Raw genomic sequence first — 25,810 nt, 5'->3', positions numbered from 1 at the left:
TTTGAGGAAATTTTATGAATCACACAACTCACTGAGTTCCTAAGAGTTCCCCGATCTTCCACAAATGTTTGTAGGAGCAGTCTGTAAAAGAAAAAGTGCTAGATATTGTTCACCTGTGGCCTTAGAAGTGGTTTTTGTATGAAATTAATTTTGCAGAAAAGATTGGGCAAAAGTTTCAACATGTAGATTTGCAAAGCTGGATGACCCCAAAATAAGTTGGTAAGTGTTGGGCCCAGATACCTAAAGAACATTCATAACAGTGCCAGGAATCCTGTCACTCAGCCCAAGTCGGCTCTTGGACTTACTGGACTCTGTACTCAAAGAACGCTACATCTTTCAGCTAGGGTCTTGAGTAATGAACCATTGGAGGGACCCAGAAATTCAGGGGGAAGCTTTTGAAGAATTAATTTATTGAAAGACTTTCTGGAACAAGATTTAACAGCATAGGTCGACACTCAGTTCTGTAGAAAGAGGAAACAGATTCGTGACTTAAACTCTGAGGGAAACAAGAGTGATGATGATGAAGTCATGTAAGTTGGAGAAAGAATCCAACAATCCAAAACCCAGCAATGTGGTCCATGGTCAATGGTCAGTCACAATGAGAAGAAGGAGGCCTGAGGCATAGGTCAGAGTGTGCAGCATGGGTTGAAGTCCAGAGTTTCCCAACAAAGCACACTACACTGTTTATTTTAGATGTGTGCCTTCTCTAACACACCTGATTCAGATTACTGTAGTTCAGTGAAAACTTGCTAATCAGCCATCATTTGACATCATGTGTACTGAAATAAGGGAACACCTAAAACATTAAAGGCAGTGTGCCTTGAGGACCAGGGCTGAGAAACACAGAAATGACAGTAGTTATCCGTCATGGGCTAGAAAAGGCAGAAATAATTAGTTAGGCATAAGAAGACAATCAAGGACAAGGAAGGAACGCTGGAATACTACTCACAAGGTTTTCAATAATTTGGTGAGGAAGCAGACACGGAAGGGAGCTGCAATTCTAGTGAGCACAGGCGTAAGTTTTAAACTTATGTTGTTAAATTCTTGTGCTTTGGATAGCTCTTTGTGCTCATTCTGTGTTTGTGTGCAGTGTTTGCTGTTCTTACCACCACATAAGGCTGGTATTCAGAGACTGAACATTGTTTGGCTAATGGTTCCAAATGATCAGGTGGTGCCCTGACTTGTGTGACTAAAAATAAAATATCCTACCTTTGTCAATAATTCTGGTAATAATGAATTATTTTTCATAAATGTTAATAGTTACAAAGCAAAACATTGTTGCCAAGTAGTATTTTGCGATTACAGTCTCTATCCGACTATTATGGCAGCAAAATGTGGTTCTACAAAGTAAAGTTTGTGGTTGTAAAATAATTTTTAAAAAAGTTCAAGAGGGCGAACACTTATGAAAGCTACTGTAGCTTATTAACAGTAAAGAAAAAGCAGCCAGTGTGTTCCCACCAAAATTTGTTATCAGCTCTTTCTGGCAAACGTGCTCTCACCTGTGAAAATTATTCATTAATGATTTATTGAGACCCTCAGAAGCTACCCAGGCTTGAGAAGCTGAATTAAGCTTTGCATTTCTCACACTGCATTCAGTTCAGATAAACAGGCACACACACTCACATATACACCTGTATACATAATTTTTGCATATTTGTTGTTCCCAGCTTGGATCAGCATGATGGCATTTTTGCCACTCAAGATGACCTTGCTTTGTAGAAACAGAAGCACCAACAAGAGCAGAAAAATAAGTCATTTTCTGAACGGCGAGTCATGCTGGTGGTGAAAAAGTGATGATTCAAAACATGTATCGTTTTGCTTATTTTCATGTCACAGCAGGACTGCCAATAAAGACACACACACACGCACCCGCCCACGCACACACACACACACACACACGCATGCAAGCTTTTATATAGCTCTCATCTGTCTCTCTTTTTTTTACTTCCCCTCTCTTCCCTCTTCTTTTCCCCTCACCCCATCTCCATTTTTGCTGATTGCTCTTCATCATTAATATTTCATGTGTAATGTGGCTCTTTTGGATAGTGCGAGCATGTGTGTGGGTGTGTGTGGCCCCCGCGAGCCAGTGCCGTGTGCTTGCGTCGGCATATGTGCAGGCGAGCCGTGCGTGTCTGTATTTGTGTGTTTGTGCTGCAGTATCAAATTCTGCTCTCACAGCTGTCGGCCAGTCTCAGCCTGGTTGTGATCTCTCTGTCTACCTCTCAACCTTCAACCTCTCCTTCTGTTTCACTCTCTTTCTTCCTTTCCAGAGTTTTTCATCTGCAGCCTGTCTGGTTCCGCAGCCCCTCTGTTGCTCTTTGTATTCTTCCCTCCTCTCTGCTTTACTGGATTTCTTTTTCTCTTGAGCTGCATCCTGCCTCCTCTTTCCCCCCTCAATGCCCTCTTGATCAGTCCCTCTGTGCTTTTACAAAACCCTTTTTTTAAGCTCCGTCCTTACTTAGAATTTGGTTTGGTTTTACATTTAAGCTGTTCCTTCTTTAAATAAGCTGTTTTCAGAAATCATTTGGTTCTTGCAAAACAGAGTTTGCTTAAAAGAAAACAGAAAATAACAGAGTGTTGTCTGAAAAAAATGTTGTATGCTCTCTTTACAGTTCAAAACAAAGTGAATCAAAGTCAAGGATATTATAGAAAAACAGGTTTGCAAAAGTTTTTCACACTTTGTCTCATTACAACCACAAACTATTATTTGAGTTTTGTTTATTTTTAAATACCACTATAAAGTGGCTCATGACTATGGTGTTATGTAAACCATTGTATTTTACACCTGGCTGTAGGCTTTAGGGCTGGAGTCACCAATCCTTTTGGGACTGAGATCTACTTCATGGTTGCTAAGTAATACGAAGGGCTATCAAAAAAGATACGTATAGAGTTTCCTTTTAATTATATAATTTAATAATTGATTTTTCTAATTTTGGAACAGATCCTTGGGCTACTCATGCGGTCTTTATGGGCTGTGGGCACCAGGATGGTGAACCCTGCTTTAGAGGCATTGTCCTATTGGAAGGTGAACTTCCCCCTGGGTTCAATGTAAAAGCATCCAAAGGAAGATGCTGCCAATACTATGTTTTAGTTTGGGGCTTGTACATTCATGGTGATTTGCAATGTAAGCTTCCTATCACACATAGTGTTTGCATATAGGCAAAGAACTTAATTTTTGTTTTCACCTGAGCACCTTCTTCCACATGTTTGCACTTTGCAAACCTTAGTTTAGATTTCTTGTGGATTTATCTTAACAATAGCTTTCTTCTTGCCACTCTGCTAAAAAAGCCATATTTGTGGATTGCACAAGTAATGGTTCTGTCAAAAGACTAACCCACATCTTTTGTACTGTAGTCATTCTGACCAAGGGGAGTTCATCATATTAGGAAATCAAATGATTGGGGTCTCGCTGTTGATAAATACAACTGATCACTGAATCCCTAATAGTTTCCTGTCTTGTTTTGTTATTTTTTATCATCACATTTCCCCACCACTCTCTGTGAGCTTAAGCATTTTGTTGACTTAAATCAATATTAAGTTTGTACCTCAAGAACCTGTACAAATGGAAAAATAGATTATGTACAAATATATGTCCATTGAAACATAATATACAAATGTTGCAAACTGCTCTATACGGGTGCCACACTCACCCAGTTTCATTCTCAAACCTTAACATATTCATACACTATGTACATCAGTAGACAACGTCGGTTGTGGACTTGCCAAGGGAAGCTTGAATAAAACACACTAGGACCCCACCAATCATGCAGTGGGTTATTTTGTTTATTTCTAACTTTGTTTTCCTTGAGCAGATTTTATTTGTAATCGCAAATATGGAAACCTTGTAGGTTTTTTTCTACAAAATGTAAAAGTTTGAGTTTGTAAAATGACAAGATGTAAAAAAAAAAGTTGAAGAGGTGTGTATTTTTTTTCAAACCTTTATATCTAAAGGAAAATGCAGAAAATCTGATTTTACATCCATTTTTTTAAGAACTTTGCTGGTAACAACCAGATCCAATCCACATTTCCATCTATTACGATATAGGATTCACTTAACTTTTCATGACAAACAAGAGAAGACAGGCTTTTAGGGAGCTGTCTGAGGACGGGGGCCATACAGACAGTGTTGATCAATTTAATATGTAAAGTTCTGCCGCAGCTCGGACCACAAAGTCTTTAAAGTCAGAATAGTTGTGCTGTGGCTGACATAAAGCAGCACTAAATATCTCTTTAGGCAGACGTTCAAGAGGCAGAGTGTTTTTAAGGGTGTGTGAGACAGAGAGTATTCCAAAGCCCTCCTGCTGATTATAGGTGCACACTGTTCTCTGCTCCTTAATGAACATAACTGGCTGTGATGCACACACCTTCCATTTAATACTCTTGTCTCTCATTATGGGTTAAACATCAGTGCATGCAAAAAAAAAAAAGAAACCTTGCGTCCGTGGGGGTGTTCATGTTGATGTGCTATATGTACACTTGTGTGTCCATGTGCATGCATTAAATCTGCTCCACCGCAGTCCCAGGCGTGTGATTGGCTGCGGATGAGAGCAAAGGTTGGCACAGCAACATTTCCGCTGAAGGCCGTAAAGCAGTAGGCCTAGAGCGCAAGCAGCATCTGCCCCTCTGCTGCTGCCAAGATAGACACACAAACATCTCCACGCACACACACGCATATGGGCATGTACACAATTTTGCATCAACACTCACAGAGATTAGCATATATGTAATGACACACTCTACATAATTCACAATCTCTCATTTAGCCCCTTGGTTCCTTGTGCCAATTCATCCTCGCTGCTGGCACTCTGTTGGCATTCGCTCACCTTGCTGACCTCTCTCGATCTCCCCTTTTCAGTATCTTCAACAGCTCTCCACTTTCTCCTCCTTTTTGTATCATTCACATTGAGTTAAAGTGGTTTCTTAGGCCCAGTCTTCAGCATGGTGCTCATTGCTCCATCTCCACCTTTCTTTGTCTTATGACAGCACCATACAGTCATTACAGGTCTGCCAGCACTCCTCTCTCATATACACACACACGCATACACACCACCCCGGCATTTACACTACAGCATGGCACACATTTACACAACAGCACATAGACACAGTGCTATAGGGCTATTCATCAGTCTGGAGCAGTGGCTTATGAAAGGTCAGCCTTTGAGTTATGACAGAATCTCCTGGCCAAAGCTGCCTAAGCGTGGGTGGCAGAGCATTGACTCGGTGTGTGGGAGAGCGCAAAAGTGTGTAAGATCAGTTTGGATAGTTGTTGCTGAGTAAGTGTACACTATTGTTTGCGGACAAATGTGTGTCTTGAGTGTATAGGTGGAGTGGTGGTAATGCATCATGAGTTCCTGCCAGTGTTTAAGTGTTTGTTTTTTTTTCCTTTTGTGACTATGTGTGTATGTGAGCTTTCGCCATAAGGTCTAAGGCCTGGTAACAATGTTGATAACGAAGAAAAATAGGTTCTTTGGGTGAGTTCAAGCTACAAAAGCATGGACAAAAGTTGAACATTCTAATATTTGTTGTATTTGACAGTGTGCATTTCAAAATCTTTTTATTCAAACTAGCCTCATTAGAGCAGGTTAAGCATTTTCTTCTACCCTATCTTTTCAACTTTCTAGAGGACCCATATAGCCTGCACTTACTCGCCATCTTTTTTAGTGCGGTTGGCAGTTGCATTTCAATACAAGAGCTAATCACCCAACTATATGCAATAACCCTGCCATCTAATCCATTATAAGCCAACTTCATAGGAGATTGGCAACACCAGTATAAAACCAGACAATGTGCCACTGCCATCATCTGAACAAATTCATCAACATTTAATTGTAAATACATTACCTAGTCCAGTGAGTCTGAACTCAAAAAATGTTTTACACATATGTATTTTGAGGAAAACAGTACCAAAATAATCGGAATATAATGTGGAAGACAGTAAAATCTGTCATATCAACATAAATGAGTGAACATGTTATTTGTAATGAAAATGAATGTCAGATAAGAAAAAAACAACTGTTGCTCATGTTTTACGCAACACCTGCACTAGTTCCTGCAGTGATTCATCCAAGTGGACAGATGCCCATCAAAGAACAGGTATGCAGGGGCATCAACCAGGAGAGGAAGGCATTTGTTCCTACATTCATTTTGATTAGAATAGGCAAGCTTGGTAACGGATACAAGAAAATCTATCAATGACTGATGTTAATATGCCAATAATTACTTAATGTCGGTAATCAAAAATATCAAAATCAGAACAACAAAGAGATAGATGTCAGGGAGAGATGGCAAGTCATACACACTGGCACCATCTTCACCTTCTTGCAGATAATGAACTTGTCATCATATTGGAGTGTTTGGGTTGTTTCCGGTTCGTCAGTGTTTGTGTTTTAATTTCTTTATTTAAATTAAACATTAGTTCTTTGTACTCAGCTTTTTTTAGATCAGTATTTCAGATTGGCTATGGTTTACATTCTTCTCAGTTCTTCTCTTATTCATCAGTCTCCTTCCCTTGCCCTATCTCCATGGTTTCCTCTCCCAACTGCACCCTGTTTCCAATCACCCACCAGTCACTTGTCAAGTAATCAAGTTCCCCAGTAAGCTCCTCATTCTCTGTCACTCACAGCTGCATCATCTCATTTACTCTCATTGCTTCATGTTACCTCCTGGTTCTTTGCTTGTGGTACCCAGCCAGTTCCTTATCCTGTGTACCTCTGTGCCCACCTGTGTTTATTTTAATCTCCATTCAAGTGTCTAAATCATATTACTGCTTCTGACTTTGCCTGCATCTTCGGTTCAACATTAAACCTGTAACCATGACAGAACCACGTCGCAAAGCTTAAATAATCTGAAATAGTCATTGCATTCCACAAAGTCCATCAGACTCATTAGAACTAAATCCAATGAAAATGCTGGAACAGGAGATTTGCACCAAGAATGGGCAGGCAACAGATCTGCAGTAACTGTCTAATATTATCATGTCAATATGAGCCAACATTGCAGAAATTACTTGTTGAATTTATGCCTGAAAAATTAAGATCTAGATTTAGTTTTGTAGATAAAGTATTTTAAAAGACGCAGTACTTTGTTCTTACTGAATCTTACTGATTTTTTTTCATCTAATCATCAATATTGCATCTATATGATTCCTTTAACGATTAAAACTCTTTTTTCACAGTGTGTGCTTGTTTATCTCTGCGTGTGAAGCACAATTTTACTGAGGCTCTTTTTGTTTTGGAGACCCTCTGGACATGTAAGTACTCTATTGATAATCAATAGCTTTTTTCCACTTTTTATACATCAAAGGAGTTCCAGTCTCCAGCTTTTTCTCCCTGTGCAGCCTCTACTTAAAAAAAGAAATGTGTGCACAATTCCAAGCTAATGTGCACATTGTCAAGCCGATAAACACTTGCAAGAACAAACACAAAATGTTGACTGGCCTTCTTTCATTATGTCTATCTTACTTTGCCTGAAGAAACAAAAGTGAGGCGGTGTCAGGGGTGATTTGTGTCTGCTTACCCAAGAACTACATAATTGTGGAAGAGACTTTAATCCAGACTCTTGGCAGCAATGAAAGGCATTTTCGCAAGAGCAAACATAACAGCCTACTTGTTGAAAGCAAGGCTATTCTGGCCACAATCCTCATGTTGCTAAACAGTATCGAAGACAATCGCCAAGATTCTCAGTTTGCCTGAAATACCTGTCAAGAGGAATATGCAAAACATCAACAAATATCACTTCATGTCAGTGTTTTGCCAAATATTTAACAGTCACAGTGACCATGGTGACTTCAGTAACATAGCCATTGGAAAATGTGTGGTAAAATGCATCATTGTGTAAATACTTTCAAAAAGCAGTTGAAATATTTACTTCAGATGACACAGCATTTCAATACATGGCATTAATGCAGGACTTCTTCTGCAACGTATGTGAACATTTCCTAAATGTAACTCTAGTTGACAAAATATCCACAAAAAACCCCTAAAAAACAATTCATTGTATCACTGTTACTGTCTAAGAAAAAGACAATGTCCTTTGTAGTAAGTCAGTCAACAGCAAAATGCTTGTCTTTTCCATCAGCCATTGTACAGTGCACACAGTGGTAAAACCATCTGACTAGCCATGCCTGGGTTGCTACGTGAGGGGCTTACCAGCGTTGTGCTAAGAAATAGCTTGTGTAATGAAGCTGTGAAGGAACTGAGTGGGGGTCAGGCGAATGCTTCGTAACTGCACCTCTGAGGAGGAACTGTGCCTCAAAGGCGGCGCTCGGTCAGCCCAGGCGTTTTGCACAGCTGAATGGTTGCTACTGGAGATTAAGGGATTTATCAAACATGTCAAACATACATAAAATCAAGGCAGCAATCTAAGTATGTTTTTGATAAGGGAATAACTTTATAAAGCTTTTTTTTAAAAGTTGATTTTACATAATACTGCCCCTTTAACTTTTTGTCGGAAAATGTCTGTGTGCTTGGACTTTTTTTAGAAGGAGAAGAGAGACCCAAGTGGAAGTACAAAATCTAATTTTGCATAATAGGTCCTCTTAAACCTCCTTGAAAATGCCTACGCTTCCCATTTCAGATAAACGTCTCAGAACATAATTTTAAGTGCTTTTGCTTGTGTAGTTTGCATTTCTGGGACTTCAGGCATCGGGTTAGCTCATAATGATCTTGTGAGATTTCATTTTCATCATGACCTTGCTGAGAAGTGTTTTGAGTGGCTGTCAAAAGCAAAATTTCAACCAAAACTTAAAACATTTTTAAATATAAAACATATATCTACAAAAGATTGGTCCTAAGTGAAGCCTGATAGACCTATATAAAGCAAGTAATGATTGTGAAATTAAGAAAAAATAATAATTTTTGAATTAAAATCTTTCACAATTAAAATGATAAAAATGTGGTATACATTTGTATAAAATTTCCTTCACTTTTATGCCTCTGAATAAAATCAAAACTAGAGTCCAGTTGTGTGTACTTTATTCTCAGTATAAATCCAGCAGTTGTGTAAAGATCTGAAAACTTTGTGTTATCAAGGCCAATGGACACAGCAGGCAGTTCAGGGATATCACTAAACCAGGTTTATGTCATATAACAGTCCATGAACACATTCATGAGGGAAGCTCTTTTTTTTTAAAGTTTTGAGCTGAACGGCACTGTGTTTTTAAGTGAGGAATGTGGGAACAACCTACTTCGTTATGACATCATTTAGTATCCCAATATTCATGGGTAACAGAAGGATTTACAGTGTTTTGTGTGTGTGTGTGTGTGGGGGGGGGGTGATATTTCTCAGTCAAATAGCATCTGCCCCCAGGGCACATGCTCAGTGTCTACTGAGTGTCTCTGTGTATGCATGCGTGTTCAGCGGAGAGACAATTCAGTCCTCGGAGGACCCTACAACAAACCCTTAAAGTGTAGGGTTTACTGGGGCCTTTAATGCTGTCCATTATTTTGTTGTTTAGTTTTAGTGCCTGGAGATGGAGCAGAGATGTGCTGAAAAGCTGCAGCTTTGATCTCTTCTGTTTTATCCTGTGGTTAAGTAACTGAAAGGACAGATGTGTTTAATTTACATGATTCTAATTTTGTCAGCTAACATGCATAGAATGAGAAATTATTCAAGAAGAACATCATAGAGGGTTAACTCCCTTATGACCAAATTATATGTAGACAACATGAATTAATTTTATCTTTATAACAGTAGAATTTTCTTATAAAAGTGTGATGAGTTACACATGGCGAAGGTGGAAGGGTAAAGGGTGACACATGCCTGAGTGCTCGACGTGGCCATCACAGGTTTGAGTCCAGGCCGCGTGTCTTCCCCCTCTCTCACAACCCTCTTTTGTGTCTGACACCTGTCAAATAAAAGCCACTAGAGTCGATAGAGCCTTTGAAAAGCTTCAATGAGGGAGTTCTGTTGTCTAAGAAGCCTTCCACTTTCAAATTATTGGAAGTGGAAAAAGGTGCTCCTGTCAGATGAGACCAAAATCTCATTTTCTGGCCTACATTCAAAATGCTATGTTTTACTAGCATTTTTTATCCACACAATAAAACATGGTGGTGGCAAGATCATGCTTCTGCCTGTCCCTTACTTCAGCACAGGCAGGGTGGTTAACAAAAGATGGATACAGCTAATTAAAGAATGAGACACATTGAAAACTGGTTCAAATCTCCAAAAGACTTGAAATGAGGTAACAGTAGTAATATTTTGTTTTAGTTTGTGGTTGTAGATCTTCAAAATATGAATTATCTCAAATGGGATGAATACTTATGCAAGACATAGTCCAGGAGTTCCTACTTTCTGAATAGTAAGTCTCAAAAAAAAAAAAAACGCACTAAGACATATGCATTGACACACAACAAACCTCACTGAGTCATCTACTCATATGGGGTAGATTATCCCATATAAATTATCAATGAGGTTTCCGCTCTGAGCTTGTGCATCTACAAGCTAAAATGCTGAAGTAGTGTTTTAGCATCTCACCTCGTTCAAATGGCAGAATAAGATGGCTGTACATGATATGTATTGTTATGCTTAAGCATTTGGTAGGGTTCTGTAGGGTTTCAAAGCAGAGGAGAAAATAGGTTTAAATGTAGCACTGTGAAATGACAATGGAAACAATAGAAATACCAAAAAAATCTATTGTTTTTATTGTGTTTTTTTTGTTATCTTGCACTATGTTGTACTCCAAATTATTTCATTAATTTACCTTATTGACAAAAATCAATTGCAATTTTTATTTATTTATAATATGACCGAATCTGATTCAGTAAAGTGCCTTCAAGTGCAAGACAATTATCAACAGTTAAGGTCTTAAATTGTTAGACAATTTAAGAAAAAAAATGAAGGCCGTTCATGACAATGCTAACAAGATAGATGTTTCCCATGAGTCATTATAGTCTTGTTAGCTGGATTCCCACCCTCTGATTAGCATGCTGGTGGTCCTTTTAAAAATCATTTTCTCCATCTCATTAAACAGCAAAAGACCTACCTGGCAGTTCGAACAGAGTCTAGAGCAAATCTACCGCAGTTTTCTTGACAGATTCTTCATCAAGCCTTAGACTAACCTGATTGAAAAAAATGTCTCCCTATTTTATGTTACTTCATACAATAATATTAAATAAGATTATTTTATGTGCCATTCATTTCTGGATGAATGGCACATAAAATACATTTTTGCATTAACAGCACTAACTGCAAGAGTGAATTTTTAGTGATGAAATATCCTTAAAATGGCTGCTAATGACAAAAAAAGAAATATCTATGAAACATATAAATATAATCTGAATGAACAAATTTAGTTTCACTGGATTTTTTCTGTATTGATGATTTATGATCAACATTTTCTGTGACTGATTTTGCTTTTTTACCTTTATCAATAAAATGATCACTTGAAAACTGCCTTTACAAGTGACCTGCTTTTTGGAACTTAATTTTCAATGTCGAAAGTGACTTGTTCCCTAAAAATCAATGTCATGAGCTAAAACACTTTGGTGTGCTTAAAAAACTAAATACAATAGAAATCTGTAAGGGTGCAAAAACTTTATATGAAGCTTTTTTATAAGCATATGGCAGTTTCACAAAAACTAATTTCTCTTTCATTAGGACCGAAGTGCATAGCCTACAGCTGGTATTAGTAATTCCTATTCTGTATCGTCTTGTGACATTGCTATTTTGCAAGGTCACCAGTTAAACATTTGAAAGAAACAACTCTGACATTTTTGCTTTTAGACATTTTAAGAAGTTGTATAAACTGCCCTGTTGTGTCTCTTTCTGTTTATTGTTGTTGTTTTTTTTTCCTGCTCACTTTCTCTACCGTCATTGAAATAACGCCTTAGTATCCCATACCACACCGTATCTTTCAACCCAAAATCTGTCTAGTTCCAAACTGTACCATGTTTGCGTCAAAAAACAATTGTTAGGAAACAATCAGACACATAAATACAGAAACCAACGAGCAAAGTAAAGCTGGACTCATGCAAATACTGATTCAACTCACTCTTTGCTAAAACAAAACAAAGGCAAGTATCATATTACACAGCTATCTGATCTCTCTGTCTACATTTCAAAATGCAAAGAAGAATCTACAATTCCAGAATGCTGTTGGTTTATTGTTTTTCTTGAATACCTGGAGACTCTATTTAAATTAATTGTTTTGCATCACTCATCTCTTTCTGCCAGAACCATAACTTGCACAAACACGGTGCTGTTCAACTGTTTAAATCTTTTTTTTCTTATGTCTGCCCTCTTGCTTGTCTTAACTGCTGTCCAGTGCTTTATTCTCAAGTGCCTTTATAGAATTTTTATAATCCTATAACCTAGGACTTTGTCACCTACTCACATTAGGCAAACTACTGTCCAGAATTTGGAGATCCTCCTGTTCTGTACTGGGGTGGTCAGGTTGCCTTAATCTGCTTCTTATGTTCTATAGTTCTGGACTTAACCTCTTCCTTTCCTGTCTCTTTGTTGCAAAACATAGTTTTCATGTTATATCACACTTCCAGTACCTTAGCTGACAGTCATCTTGCTAGGTATTCATAACTAACTGTCATGACAGTTGCTGTAGAGTTGCTAAGACAATGTTAAACAAGCCACATTATTTCTCATATGGCTCGATTCCAAAAGCAGCGATTTCGTTGATATATCAGTCTCTTGTACATTGGACAAGAGTTTCTTTTTTTTGGTCTTGAAGTCATGAAAATGCCATTCCTGTACCTCCCAGATTCAGAGGGTACAGAATGCTAGATGTTATCTAACCAGCACATGAAAGTTTGACCACATTTCCCTACTTTAGCCTCACTGCACTGGCTCCACGTTTCAGGATTCATTTAAAAACAATTTTAATTGCTTTTAAAGCTCTTCATGGCTTAGCCTTGTCCTACATATCCAAGCTACTACACCTCCACAGACCTTCCAGTTCCCTAAGAGACTTCCTCTGAACTACATGTGTAGTTTTAGCTCTTTGATTATGCAATAGAACAGCCATTTGAATCTCGTATCTGGCCTTTTCCTGAACCTGAAATGGCCTGTCAGCTGAATTACTTTAACCTGCCACTGAATAAACTGATTACCACTTCATACTGACATTGTCCTTCTTGTCAAGTTAAGATATTTTTGTCAGTTTTAGAGTTTTTATCTGACAGTCCTAAAATTTAAAGAGTATCCAGCTGGTCTGGCTATGACCATCTGACTTCCTCTCATGATTGGGATGAGATGAGTTAGTTGTATCCATCTAACTCATCTGTGTCAAGCATTTAGTCAGTTTGATACTCATTTTCTTTGACAATTTGACTTTCCTCTGTAACTGGACCACCTCCACCCTTCTGAAATCAAATCTCACAGTTCTTAGAACTTTGTTCTGATTAAACATCTAGGTAAGGCAAGCTACAAAGTCAAGTTCAGTTTAGTATCCCAGAACATCCGCTGGTCTATTTAGCTTAGTTCTGTATCGCTCCCCATCAACTGATTGCTCTGCAAATTCCTCTCCAAGAATGATCTTGGCAAATTTCAAACAGCCTGCATAACCTAGCTATCTCTTCAGTGAGCAACATCACAAGCGACCTGCGCCACAGTGCCTTCTTTTCATCCCATGTATGACTTAATCATTGTCATGTCTGTCACTGAGGATTGCTCTGTTCTGTTCATGCTGGTTACTTTGCTCTTGCTTTTCTTGCCTTAGGTTTTTTATGTATACAGATCTAAGGAAAGGAAGGTGTGCATTTTCTGCCTCTGGCTTTTCCAAAGTATGCAAACACAGGGAGGTCCCAGAACAATGCTAAATCTAACTTCTTGCAAAAAAAAAAAAAAAAAAGAAGAAGCAAAAATGCAAACATTTATGAAGTGCTACCGAGTTATTGGATTCTGAAGTGCCTGCATTTGAGTCCTTTATCTTGAAATGAAAACTAAGAAGAGTAATTTGACCAGAGGGCAGCAAAGACGACATCCATTGCTTGGAGATATTTTTGCTGCAGATCTATTTCATTACTCATTTTAAACATCTTGTCAACAATCCTGTATTTAGTTCACAAAGGTGAAACATAGTGCTGAAATCCTAAATGTACTTATTGTTCTTATTAACCTTTTGTGGAAGTGTTTGCTGTGGCACCTCTTAGGCTAAGCTATTAAAATATTTTGGGTTTTTCCAGAAAAACTTTTAAAACCTTTTTAAATTATTTGATATAAACTTCCCTTTCAGCCATCTTATTATTCGATTGTTAAGTTAACATCATTAAAGAGGCACATTTGGTTCTTTGTACTCGGCATTTAAAAACGTATAACTGGTGTAAACCTATTTTTTGTATTAAAATAGAAATGCATGTCTATATTTCTAGTCAAGTAAATTGTATTCCTTATTATTATTAGAAAAAATAATAAGTAATGCATTCCTAACTCAAGACAGCAATAAGTAGCAATTTATTATTTGCTGAAATAAATACTCTGAAAAAGACAAAACTACTCATGTTTTAAATTAGGAAGAGGGATAACACATTCATGTTTTAGGCCCATTAGATGTTCTCCATGCAACATAAGAACATTAATAACAGTCAGAGACTTAAGATTTAACCTGAGAAAATGGCAATATCTCTTTTTACAATATCTCTGACAAAAGATCGTTGAAATTCTTTTTGATTTGTAAAACCTTTACATGTGAGAAGAACAAATCGATGTATAGTTTTCTTCAAGATGTTGCTAAAATCCTAGCTCTTTTGTTGTGATCCCAATAAATCCTGGCTATGTTGTTACTTTAGAACTAAACTGAATTATTAGTATATCTAATCAGAAAGTTGTGAAAGAAACTATGATGAAATGAAGAACCTAAAAAGATCAGGGCAACATTGTTAAAGAAAATTGTCACTTGTGGAAGCTTGGATAGCAAAGAGCAAAAGAGGACCTCCTCTCACTATGGAAACAGAGCTGGAGTGCAGCCCATTGTTGCAGCCCCCAACTTTAAAGAGTGGAGAGGAGAACTGGAAAATGGAGAGTTGTGTGCAAGGGCAGAGAAAAAGGAAGAAAAGAAAGAGGAAGGGGTAGAGAAGACAGGAGAAAGGCAAAGCTAAAGAGGCGGGCGGAAGGAAGAGAGAGAGATAAAAAAAACAGACACAATATAAGAATTTTGGGGGAGAGGAGGGTGAGAAAGTTTGAAAGGGAGGGAGAGGAGGAGGCTGGAAAGTCATGGAGGGAGGTAAAGAGAGAATCGGGGCATTCATCCATGCCTCTGGAGACGGACGCAGTCTGAATTCGGGATAACTCATTCAAAAACACCAACTCCACTTTGTCCCACAACACCTCTGTCAGTCTCTGCTACAGTTACCAAGTGGCTGGGACACATCCAGAATACCTTAATGCCATGACTGACAGCAATTTGCTGCATCTGAAACCCACCCACGGAATACACATCCTAACACATGCACACACACCCCTGAATGACACACAGTGGATAAGTTATCCATTTCTGTTAAGGTTTTTGGTGCAATAAACATGATCAGAGACACACTCTGGAAAAGCTATGCTCGCTCTTAATATCTAAGCCAACGGGCTTTCTGATGATGAATAATACACATGCGTGTAGGCATGCATGCGCAGGACACACGCAAACACAATCAGAATGCCTAAGGAAACATGCTGCAGTGTTGTCAGAAATGCACATTCTCCATTCTCTGGCACAAGAGAGTTTCCTTAACCCTGTCAGATAATTGGTCTCCAGGGAAACAGTGCTGCTTAAAGCTAAAAGTTAAACCTTAATAAGGCTGTAAATACACACGCAAACATTAAAATAACTGTTAAAGAAGCATGCAGGAGCGAAGAACGGCAGATAAAGGCGCACATACACACAAGACAGAGATATAAATAATTGAAGTTTGTGTTCTCACATTTAATGAAAGGTGATACATGCCAGAGTAATAAAAAACAAGTCAATCAATTTTGCTGCCTTGGCTTTTTTAGCCTCTCCGGCAGAAAGCAGAGTAAACACAAGCACACTGTCCTGGAAATCCTATGGCTTTTCAACAAGTCCCTGTTTTTTACTTTCTCCACTTATTTGTTGCAATAAAATTTATCCCACAGAAATGAAAAGGTTTAATGCTCATTTTTAAATGCTAAACATTTATGACACACTTCAATAACTAAGAAAATATATGCTACACTTATTGTGAACAACTGAAAAAAAGATCATTTGAAGGAAAAACTAAAAATTCTGCATTCACCTTTACTCTGATGAACAACCAAATAGGCAATTCCAGCACCCAGTTTTGCTGTGTACACATTTCCCATCAATTTCAGAAAATCTAATTACTGTTAATAAAGTTCAAATATTATAGCAAGATTTTTCTTGACAGTTGCTTATTTGCATTCTTAGTCAAAGCCTCAGTATTCAAAAAGGATCAAAATTGTATATTTTTATAAATTTATTAGTCAGAAGAAAATAGGGGTGTGGCAGGGCTCTGTTTTGACTTGGTCAAATAATGATAGGCCAATGCCAAAGCTCACTTCACAGGGTGCTTTTTGTGCTCATCTTCAGGTTAAATAATAATAATAATAATAATAATAATAATAATAATAATAATAATAATAATAATAATAATAATAATAATAATAATAATAATAATAATGAAAACCAGACAAATAGTGGTGCCTTCACAACATCTCAAAAGTCCGTCACCTTCAGTGTGACCTTTGTGGAGCATAAACTCAGACGGACTCCCTCTGGTGTAGAGCCCTCTATTACAGCCGTGGACTCCGCCCACAAGAAGACACAACCAAAAGAAAGAAACAAAACTAAATAATTACTCCTAATTCAAGTAAGCTCCTATAAAAGTATACAAAATAAATAAAATAATTATAAAACTCAAGAAAAAAAAAACCTGTGACCGAAAGTACAATACTAAAAAAAAAAAAAAAATTAAAGCAACGTCTTGCTGGCGTCATCCCGCCATCACGTGACTCCGGAAATAGCTTTGTTTGAATAATCCGGGAACATGTTTGATACTGAAAATTACAAACTAGTATGGATGCAGTGACGTGTGGTGAGGCACAGACTTCCCCATAGTCGGATGTACAAATCCAAAATCCAATACACTAGTTAAAGCTTCTAACCATAAAACATCAAGAAAGATAAAATAATATTTAATGGGCTCTTTGGACGTCTGCTTTCGTTGTTCGGGAATAAGCAGCTCGGTCGCTATTGAAAATGGCATTTTAGACTTAGTGCTTGCAGGGCTTGCCCAACAAATATTTACATCGATCCGAAGCTCCAACAATTAAGCTGGGTTTTAAATCTCGTTATACATCCACGGATACGAAGGTGAATTATACTTCCTTTAAACTTTGTGACTAACATTAACTCTAGCTTATGCTAGTAGGCAATACTCTGGGACATTTTCATTATAAAAATGTGCCATTTAATATCTAAACATTTTCATTCATTCTAGCGAACAATGTTTTTATCTTATTTTGTGTTTATTTTCAAGTATATTTATTGTCGTTAGTGTCAAGAAACCAAGTAACGGAGGGAGATTCCGCATGAGTAAGCACAACAAGTCCCATAATGCGTAGCGCAGCACTGGTAATTGTTAAGAGTTCTACTTCAGCTGACTGTTCAGGTCCAAAGTTATTATAGAAAAATGTGGCCGTGTTCCTTAAGGTCTCCATGTTATTTCCTTTTATTACTTTTGCATGCTTCTTGTGAAGAGCTCAAATAGGGTTGTGTTTATAGCAGTACAAGCAGATCAGTCGCTCGGCTGTCTGGCTCTGGTCTGTTCACTTGTTCCCATAAACTTGCTCTTTCAGGCTGAATACAGAAGTGATTCCATGGAAATAACACAAGGACGGCTCCTTTATTTACCATCCGTCTCCCCCCTGTAGGCTTAAGCTGAAGAAGCTGATCCGGAGTGAAGTGACGACTTTTAAACTTTGCTGTGCGGCGTTAGCTTTAACTTGTCGCAAGGAATATTTACAAGCCCACCATCTTCTAAATTCAGGATCGCTTGGAAATCCATGAAAATTTAAAAGCCCATTATATTTGGAAGACAACAATGTTCATGATATTGCTTTATTTGCTTCTGAAATACAACTTTGTAGTTCCTAGCTGTCATGATAATGGAAGCAAGAAACCCGCATTTCGCTCATGCGGATGTGACATATTCGCCTTAGGTGCAAAGAGACCATATGGTCACATTTTGTATTATTTGCATGTTTTGTTTGGCTGACCTCTCTTTTAAGATTAAAATTGAAAATTGTGTATCTTTATTTAATATGATGCCCATGCCCCCATCCTTCTTCACAAATATCACTGTTGTAAAAAAAAAAAAGTCCTTGTTTCTCAATTTCCTTTATCAATTTGTTCCATCTGTATTTTTACTCTAGACTGTTTTCATTCTTTTCAATGTGTAGAAGAAGAGCACCTGTTGCTCGTTGTCTGTGGGACTCAGCTCTGCCCCCTATCAGTGAGACACGGTATTTTCTACCTCACCTACCACATGTATTTTAACGGGCTATGCATAAATTCAGTGATTTTGGCCATAAAAATGTTGAAATTACCAATAAGAAAAACAATTCATAGAAAATTCAAGTGAACAAATTGATTTTCTTTCATTTCTTCTTTGCATCTATTTTACTTGTCATGGCATTATTTTTATTTGTCTCCCCTGACCACACGTGACTGGATGGATATGACAACTGAGGCAGGAACACCGCGTGCCACCCATGATGAAGAGATTGTGCTGAAGCCAAAAAGTAAGTTATATCGAATGGGCGTATGTTTGTGTAAGTGTATGTGTGTGTGCTTGTATGTCGGCACAGACTTTATTTCAAACCTACGTCTACACTCAGGACGGCTCTTCCATCATAAGGGTTAAGAGCTTTAGAGCAACACCAAATGAGCTGTGAGAATTTCTTGTCAGTGCTGTTTTGTTCTACAGTTTACAAATATTTTCTCTATTATCCATACATCTGAACTTTGAGTTACAACAATTAAGCCTTCTTATGATCTCTCAACTCCATACAGGAGAAAGTTATGGCCTGATCAAAGTGAATTTGAAATTTTGTCCTCTACTCAAAAGGTAGACTAGGCCTAAAAACAACACAGCACCAAAAGAACAAAATATCACAAGTAAAACATGAAAGTGGCAGAGTTATGCAATCTAGTTACTCTTCCTGAGATGGAACTACACTTTGCCAAGATTTGTTTAATCAGAAATAGTTAAAAATATTGGTAAGTTTTGGCCAGTCCTGAATTTATTCTGACAGAAAGTTTGTATGATTCCACAATCTAAAGAAAATGAAGAGCAGATCTGAAACAAAGTCATGATCTTGGAAGGGTTAAAAACAATTTCTAATGGTTTGGTACTCCTGCAAAGCACAGGACAGCTACGAACTTCCTCACAAATGGAGATCGTAGAATATGAGTAAATCTTCCCAAAAGTCTAAGCTAGAAGGTCACAAAATCTAAAGTTCATTAACATCTCAGTTATAATTAAACAAGGCTAAAATCACTTTTAACCGAAAAGTACTTAAAAACCCGATTTACTAAAAAAAATACTTTTTTGAAGACGTATAAGTTATGCCATAAAACTAATGGCATTTTGAGAAAAACCATCCTACTGAGTCTAACTTGTTGGAGGTAGTGTGATGATCTGGGGTATCTTGCTGCCTCATAACAAGATAACTTGTTGAAAGCAGAAAATTCTGAGAATGTTTGGCCAATAGTTTGTGTTAAGCACTTGAGGATGTAGTTTCAAAATGGATGGATAAAACAGTGTCTCTATTGTGGCCTAGTTAAAGTTCAGCCTTAAATCAGACAAAAGTGTTGTTGTATGGCTCTAAACAAGCTTGCAAACCCACCTTTGTGACCCAATAAAAACCAAATATACTCTGTACCAAATACAGAAGAGTGTACCAAATATTAGGTAATAAAATACTTCTCCACTCACTAACACATTTCTCAATTATTGTACAACCACTTATCAGGTTTGAGAGAGAAAAACCTTTTCAAGTTGAGACAGATTGGCTTCTGTAGCTTATTCCATTAATGAATTAAATGCTCATATTAAATCTGAATTTTGTATTTGTTCTGGTTATTTTAGTTTGATGATCTAAATATTTAGTTGGCATGCACTGGAGGAAATCTGTTTGAGGGCAAATGAATTTTCCACAGCACATGATGTCACATAAAAGGTTAAACAAGTATGGAAATGGTTCATCATGGTTGTCAGAAAAACACACCATTTTTACAGGGGTGTGTAAACTTTTCATATCCATTGTGGGCGGAAGAGATAGCAGTTCTTCCCAAAGGTGCTGTGACCAAGCTCTGTGTGTCTCCATGCATGTCGTGTATCTCTTTGTCTGTGTATGTAAGTCTGTGTGACCTTGTCAGGAATGTTTCCTATTTAATCATCCCAGGGAAATCTCAAACTTGCCTTTAAAATTGAACATGAAAGGTAACCTTCTCTATTTTTACTCCCTCTCTCTCCACAAAGAACCAGGGAATTATCTTTTTTTTTTTCAGCCCGTCTCAGATCAGTCACATGAATAGGATGGAGAGAGCAAGAGAATGAAGAGAAAAAAGTGATGGGGAGAAGAGGGTTTGTATGACAGGAAGAGGGAGAGTGACAGCAAGACAGGAGCGAGTTAAAAAGAGAAAATGAGGTGCAGTAGAGAGAAGGCAGCTGAATGAGCTGCAGGGGGAGAAGGGCCGCTGGTAAAGCATTGAACCAAGACAAATATTTGGTGTATTGGAGAGAGCTGCAGCCCTCGTGTGTGGAATAAGATGTCCACTTAATAAGGTGCAGACAGAGGATGTCATAATGAGGTAGGAGTTCAATGCATCAAACAGGCAACTCAATTTGCTGCGAAATGAAGATGCAGTCCAGTCGTGGTTGCCACTTTCTCGAGGACAGAAGTTTAATAACGTCTCATGAATATGCTCCGTTCTGTAGATACGCGTCACTGATGCTGTCATTCTTACTCCTCAGATCTTTTGTGGACACAGTCTCTTATGTCTATCAGGCGCTGCCTCTTTATCCCCCTCTCAGGGAGCGTGGGGCAGCCAGCTAAGTGGTGGTGCTGGCTCAGCCCAAGGCGAGAGCAGCGAGACCTCACGTTTGGCTGGGCTGAAATATTTAAGGAAGCCATCCAAAGCTTGTTTCCCTCAGTCAGTACCCAGTGGGTCATTCCCATCAGAGACCAATTACAACTATTGCTGAGCCAAGGATGAAAAGCTTGTTCAAAGAAAACAATGGACCAGGACGTACAGTGCTTGCACACAAAAATGCTAAATGTACACACTCAGTACATCAATAAGGCATTACATTATGACCACCTGCCTACAGTGATGTTAATTTTACAGTCTGAACATCCCTGACCTATCAAAGACCTGACCTATGAAGGTGTGCTATTTGTTTCCAAGTATTTGAGGAAACAAATACTTTAAATCCTAAAAGCTGTTGGGTGAGCCTCCATAAATTGGACTTGCTTGTTCAACACATTCCACAGATTGAAAATCTGGGGAATTTGGAGGCTAAGAAAGCACCTCAAACTGCTCCTCAAAATATTGCTGATCAGTTTTATCTTTGAGCACATTATCCAACTGAAAGTAGCTGCAGCAATTAAGCATTTGTATAATTTTGGGAGGATTATTATGCATAAATTTATAGAATTTTTTTCTCTTAAATGAAAAAGTAATGAAGTGATCTACTATATATATATATATACATATATATACAAGGTAAGGTGCACTTACCTTGATACATAACATACTATATATATATATATATATATATATATATATATATATATATATGTATAGTGGTGAGGAAAATAATTTTCCTTTTGTAAAATGTGATTTTTTTTATTCTTGTCTCAACTACCAGTAAATTAAACAGTACACATACTTTTTGCCTTGTCTTGTTAGGGCAAGAAGGCCTGGAAGATTCTCTTCCTCTGATTGTTTGCTTGACCTGAAAAGTCTGAGAACCCTGCACAGCCCATTGCGGTGACACATCTTCCCCAGGTAGGAAATGTACATGAACCTGTGCATCTACCCGATTTAAAAAAAGAAAATCTCCATTAGGTAAGGCCAAGTCCTCTTTCATTATTTTTTTGGTTTTAAAACCTTTAAAATGGTTTTAAAACTGGACCATTTTTTTGGTCCAGTTATAAAACTTGATGTGCTTCCTGTTGGTACTTTTGGCGGATAGAGGGTCAACATGGGAACCCCCCACTGGTCTGCATCTATGCAATATCAATTCTCTATTAACCGCTTGACAATATTTTTATCAGCATTGCACTGAGAAGTAGCTTGCATAATAATAATAATAATGAGCTTAAAAGATGCGCAGGTCCACCAGTGTTTGCTAATTGCTGCTGGTGAGTTTGAAGGAGCTGAATGAGGGAGTCATGGGGAGGAGGTGCTCTGCATGATTGAACTTCAGAAACATGGACACTGCAAGGAGGAGCTTTGTCATCAAAGGTGACGCTCAGTTTCTCCAGGTGTTTTGCACAGCTGAATGGCTGCCACAGGAGATTAAAGGATTTCTCAAAAATGCATTAGAACCAAAGCAACACTTCACGTATGTTTTCGATGATCAAAAAGCATTATAACATGATGCAGAGCTAAAACAATTCACATTTTCATAATACTGCCCCTTTACATATCACTTAATTTAGGTTTCGGTGTATGTATCCATTCGGTATCCATTGTAAGGATACTGAATGAATTGAGTCAGCAAAGGCCCTTTGGTTCATATGCACAGCAGACTCACCTGAGTTTTATACATTCTTTCACTTTTTTCTTTTGTCACAAACTTTCATCTCAGTCTTCACTTTCCTTGTTTGTTTGTTGTTGTTGTTTTTTTTTTTTTTAGCAAACATAACATTATTCCTGCTTCCAGCAAGCCCCAAAGGTTTTGCAGTTACACTCACATACCAAAGGTTTGAAATAAAATACTGTCTGCTGAAGTATAAACCAAGGACAGTGAAAGGTTAGCAGGTGTATGGTCCCCTGCAAATACATGTCTGTTCACTGGTGACTCACTCTGCCAGCAGGGAAACCCTAGTCTTTTTCTATAGTGACATGCATACAAATACAAACGCACGACAAGGCAGCATAAATCATTCATAATGAACATTAAAGGGAGGTTGAGGAGGATAGTTAATGTAGGCAGTATAAATCACTTCTGCAGCCCCCTCCTCCCTTAGTCACAATGATGAGAATTGACAAGCCACCAGATAAGGAGCAATTAACCACCGTTATCCATGCCAAGTAACAGAAGGTACGGACACACACATTTTTTTATGCACGCAGATAGGTTACCGTGCAACTTCACATGCTCTGACACTGACAGTGTGTGCAGCACGCCAACATCAAGATGTCGAAAATGCAAACACTGACCCAGATGATCTCCCTTGCTCATACATGCGGTGCACTTACCTTGATTTATTTACCTTTCCTCTCAGGCTGGAAGGGGGAATGGGCTCAGTTTTTCCAGTCATCCTTTTTGCAGGCCCCGGGGGAAAAATGCACTTAAGAAAACATACATAGCAGCAACACATGCTGGAGCAGGGGCCTCACTAGCACACCCTCAAACTGAGGTAAAACACCTGATTTTAACAAGAAAATTATTAGGTTGTTGTTAGAATGTGTTACTCTTCACCAAAGCAAATCTTTTGCCAGAATTCATAACATTGGAGGTACATTTTAACGTGGATGCTTACCTCCACATTTGTTAGGAAACCTGGAAAAGATCTGCAGAAAGTCTTAAATGAATTAATCATTCATTGCAACAGCTTACTGTCACCCGATCACCAACTTCACCTGATTTATTTTCCCCACTGAGTAATTACAGTCTAATGAAAGGTTTAACCATTCTAATATTTTCACTGTGAAGTTATACTGCTGGAATATGAGGAACTTATCTTTAGGCTGTTAAAACATCTTTACCTTAGGTGCCAGTAAATGTAGCAGACACTGTTGACAGGAAGGGGAATTTAAATAGTTGCACTCCTGCTGTGACACAACGTACCTGTGATGTTGAGGCAAACATTTGCAAATGCATATATTTACAGCTCAAAATGTTTAACTTGTATATAGTTTTTGATATTTTTCCGGAAATGCTTTTTTTTTGTCTGGTTTGATTTCAAAACTCTAAAGCCTTTTAATGCATAGCAGATCAAAATTGTGACATGGAAGACAAGTATATTTATAAATATATTTAGTGATAGTGGATTAGAAGCAGTTCAAATGTAGCTTAAAAATGCAAGCAACCGACTAAAAAAGAGCTTAAGCAAATTACTGATAATTACATTTAAACAGGTTGTTTATCAGCTGATTAAAAGTTTAAAAAGCCTTTTTGTTTTTAGAAAATGGCAGAATTGTTGAGCTCCATAAAAAGGCCTTTTTCATTAGGTTGTACTAAGGAAGTTCTTGAAAAATATTAAATCATTCAGAGTGTTATGGGAGAAAAAAGTCAAGAAGAAAATACTACAAATATTACTGCTGCTTAGACCTCACCAAACCCTTTTATTACACTTTTAGTTGTGTTTTAGGTTTTGGGGCCATTGATTAATGAACAACTTGTTAGAGTTTAAATGTCGTTTCAAATCAATTGCAAAATCTGTTTGTATTGCTTGTTCCTCCTATTTTAATGTTTTATATTTTGAAGCTCAACTCGCAACTAGGTTATGCTCCAGCAGCACAAAATATGAAGACATGTATCAAAAGTTTGATAAGAAGTATATTCTTGATGTATATGCACTGATGAAAAATATAAACAAAGTGCATTTTCTTTGTAAACAGTGAGCACTTGGCTATTTACTTGTCAGTACCTTACCTTTCAGTAGATATCCTCACTGTCTGAGGTTATGCTGATTCTTAAAACATAACCTCTGTGCATAATTGTGCAGTACATTTTATACTGTAAGTACATTGAAAGCATGTGTAAACTTTCTGCAAACCATTTAAAACCTTAGAAACTTGAAAAAGGTCAGAGAACTTTAAGAATTTTGGCAGTAGAAATGAGAATGACAAATTTTCATTGGCCATCCGTTTATCTCACTTCGAGAAACTAATGAAGTAAGTATTAAAATGAGTTATACTATGCAAAATTAATTTCACTTTAATGCAGGTTGTGTTTAAATGCATCATTTCATGGTTCTGAAATAATTTCAAAATAATAAGTATTTTATACTAATCACAATTAAGATAAAACATTTTTATTATATGTCAAATGCTAGGAAAAACTGCAGGGCAAATAGGAAGTTATAAAGCATCAATCTTAAGGAATGTGTAGTAGATACTAACCTGGAACTCATATTTGTTGCTTAAACATGACATGAAGCTTCTAGTTTGGTCATCCATGATGTAATTAATGAGTAATTAATAACATGTCCTGAATTTGTGGAGCATTGTTGGTCCCTTGAGTTTTTTTTTGTTTTTAAATTCTGTTTTGTTAGACTCACAAAAAAGTGTAGAAGCTTGTAACAGCAGGAAACACAACAAACATCTTACAAAACGTAATGTGAGCTGGCCCTGTGAGCATTCTGCCTGTGAGCTAGTTGTTGTCAGAAGCCAATTGTACTTTCCCCTGCCTGTGGACTGTGTGAGTAATTTCACAAAAATGTGACTGCAGACAAGGTGAAAATATTACTCATATTCAAGTAGAAGATGACTAGACAAGCTAAGCTCAAAGCAACCTAATACAGTATTTTCCTTGTTTTCCTTAAAAGTATGTGTAAGTTTCTGCAAGCCCTCAAAGATGTCTGCTTATCTTGACTCATTGTATAGATCATTAAAAAATCCAGACATTTTTATATAGCCATAGTGATTGGA

General features: G+C 37.6%; 1 protein-coding gene across 11 annotated transcripts in view; it reads left to right on the top strand.

Moving 5' to 3' along the window:
- Positions 1-720: 720 nt before the first annotated feature.
- Positions 721-25,810, top strand: part of LOC111608693 — a 171,846-nt gene continuing 146,756 nt past the window's right edge. For 3 of the 11 annotated variants that reach the window (XM_023334488.1, XM_023334490.1, XM_023334479.1), the window contains exons 1-4: positions 721-1,015; positions 18,379-18,441; positions 18,673-18,720; positions 21,896-21,994. The gene's annotated coding sequence lies outside the window, so the exon portion shown is untranslated. Of the gene's footprint in view, positions 1,016-18,378; positions 18,442-18,632; positions 18,721-21,895; positions 21,995-23,439; positions 23,575-25,810 lie in introns of those variants that run through there. The other 8 variants (XM_023334480.1, XM_023334483.1, XM_023334482.1 and 5 more) reach the window with 8 other exon arrangements.

The sequence above is a fragment of the Xiphophorus maculatus genome, chromosome 5, assembly GCF_002775205.1.
Source record: "Xiphophorus maculatus strain JP 163 A chromosome 5, X_maculatus-5.0-male, whole genome shotgun sequence".
Taxonomy (NCBI): domain Eukaryota; kingdom Metazoa; phylum Chordata; class Actinopteri; order Cyprinodontiformes; family Poeciliidae; genus Xiphophorus; species Xiphophorus maculatus.
Note: the sequence above shows the minus strand (reverse complement) of the source record. Positions and strands in the feature narration are given on the sequence as shown.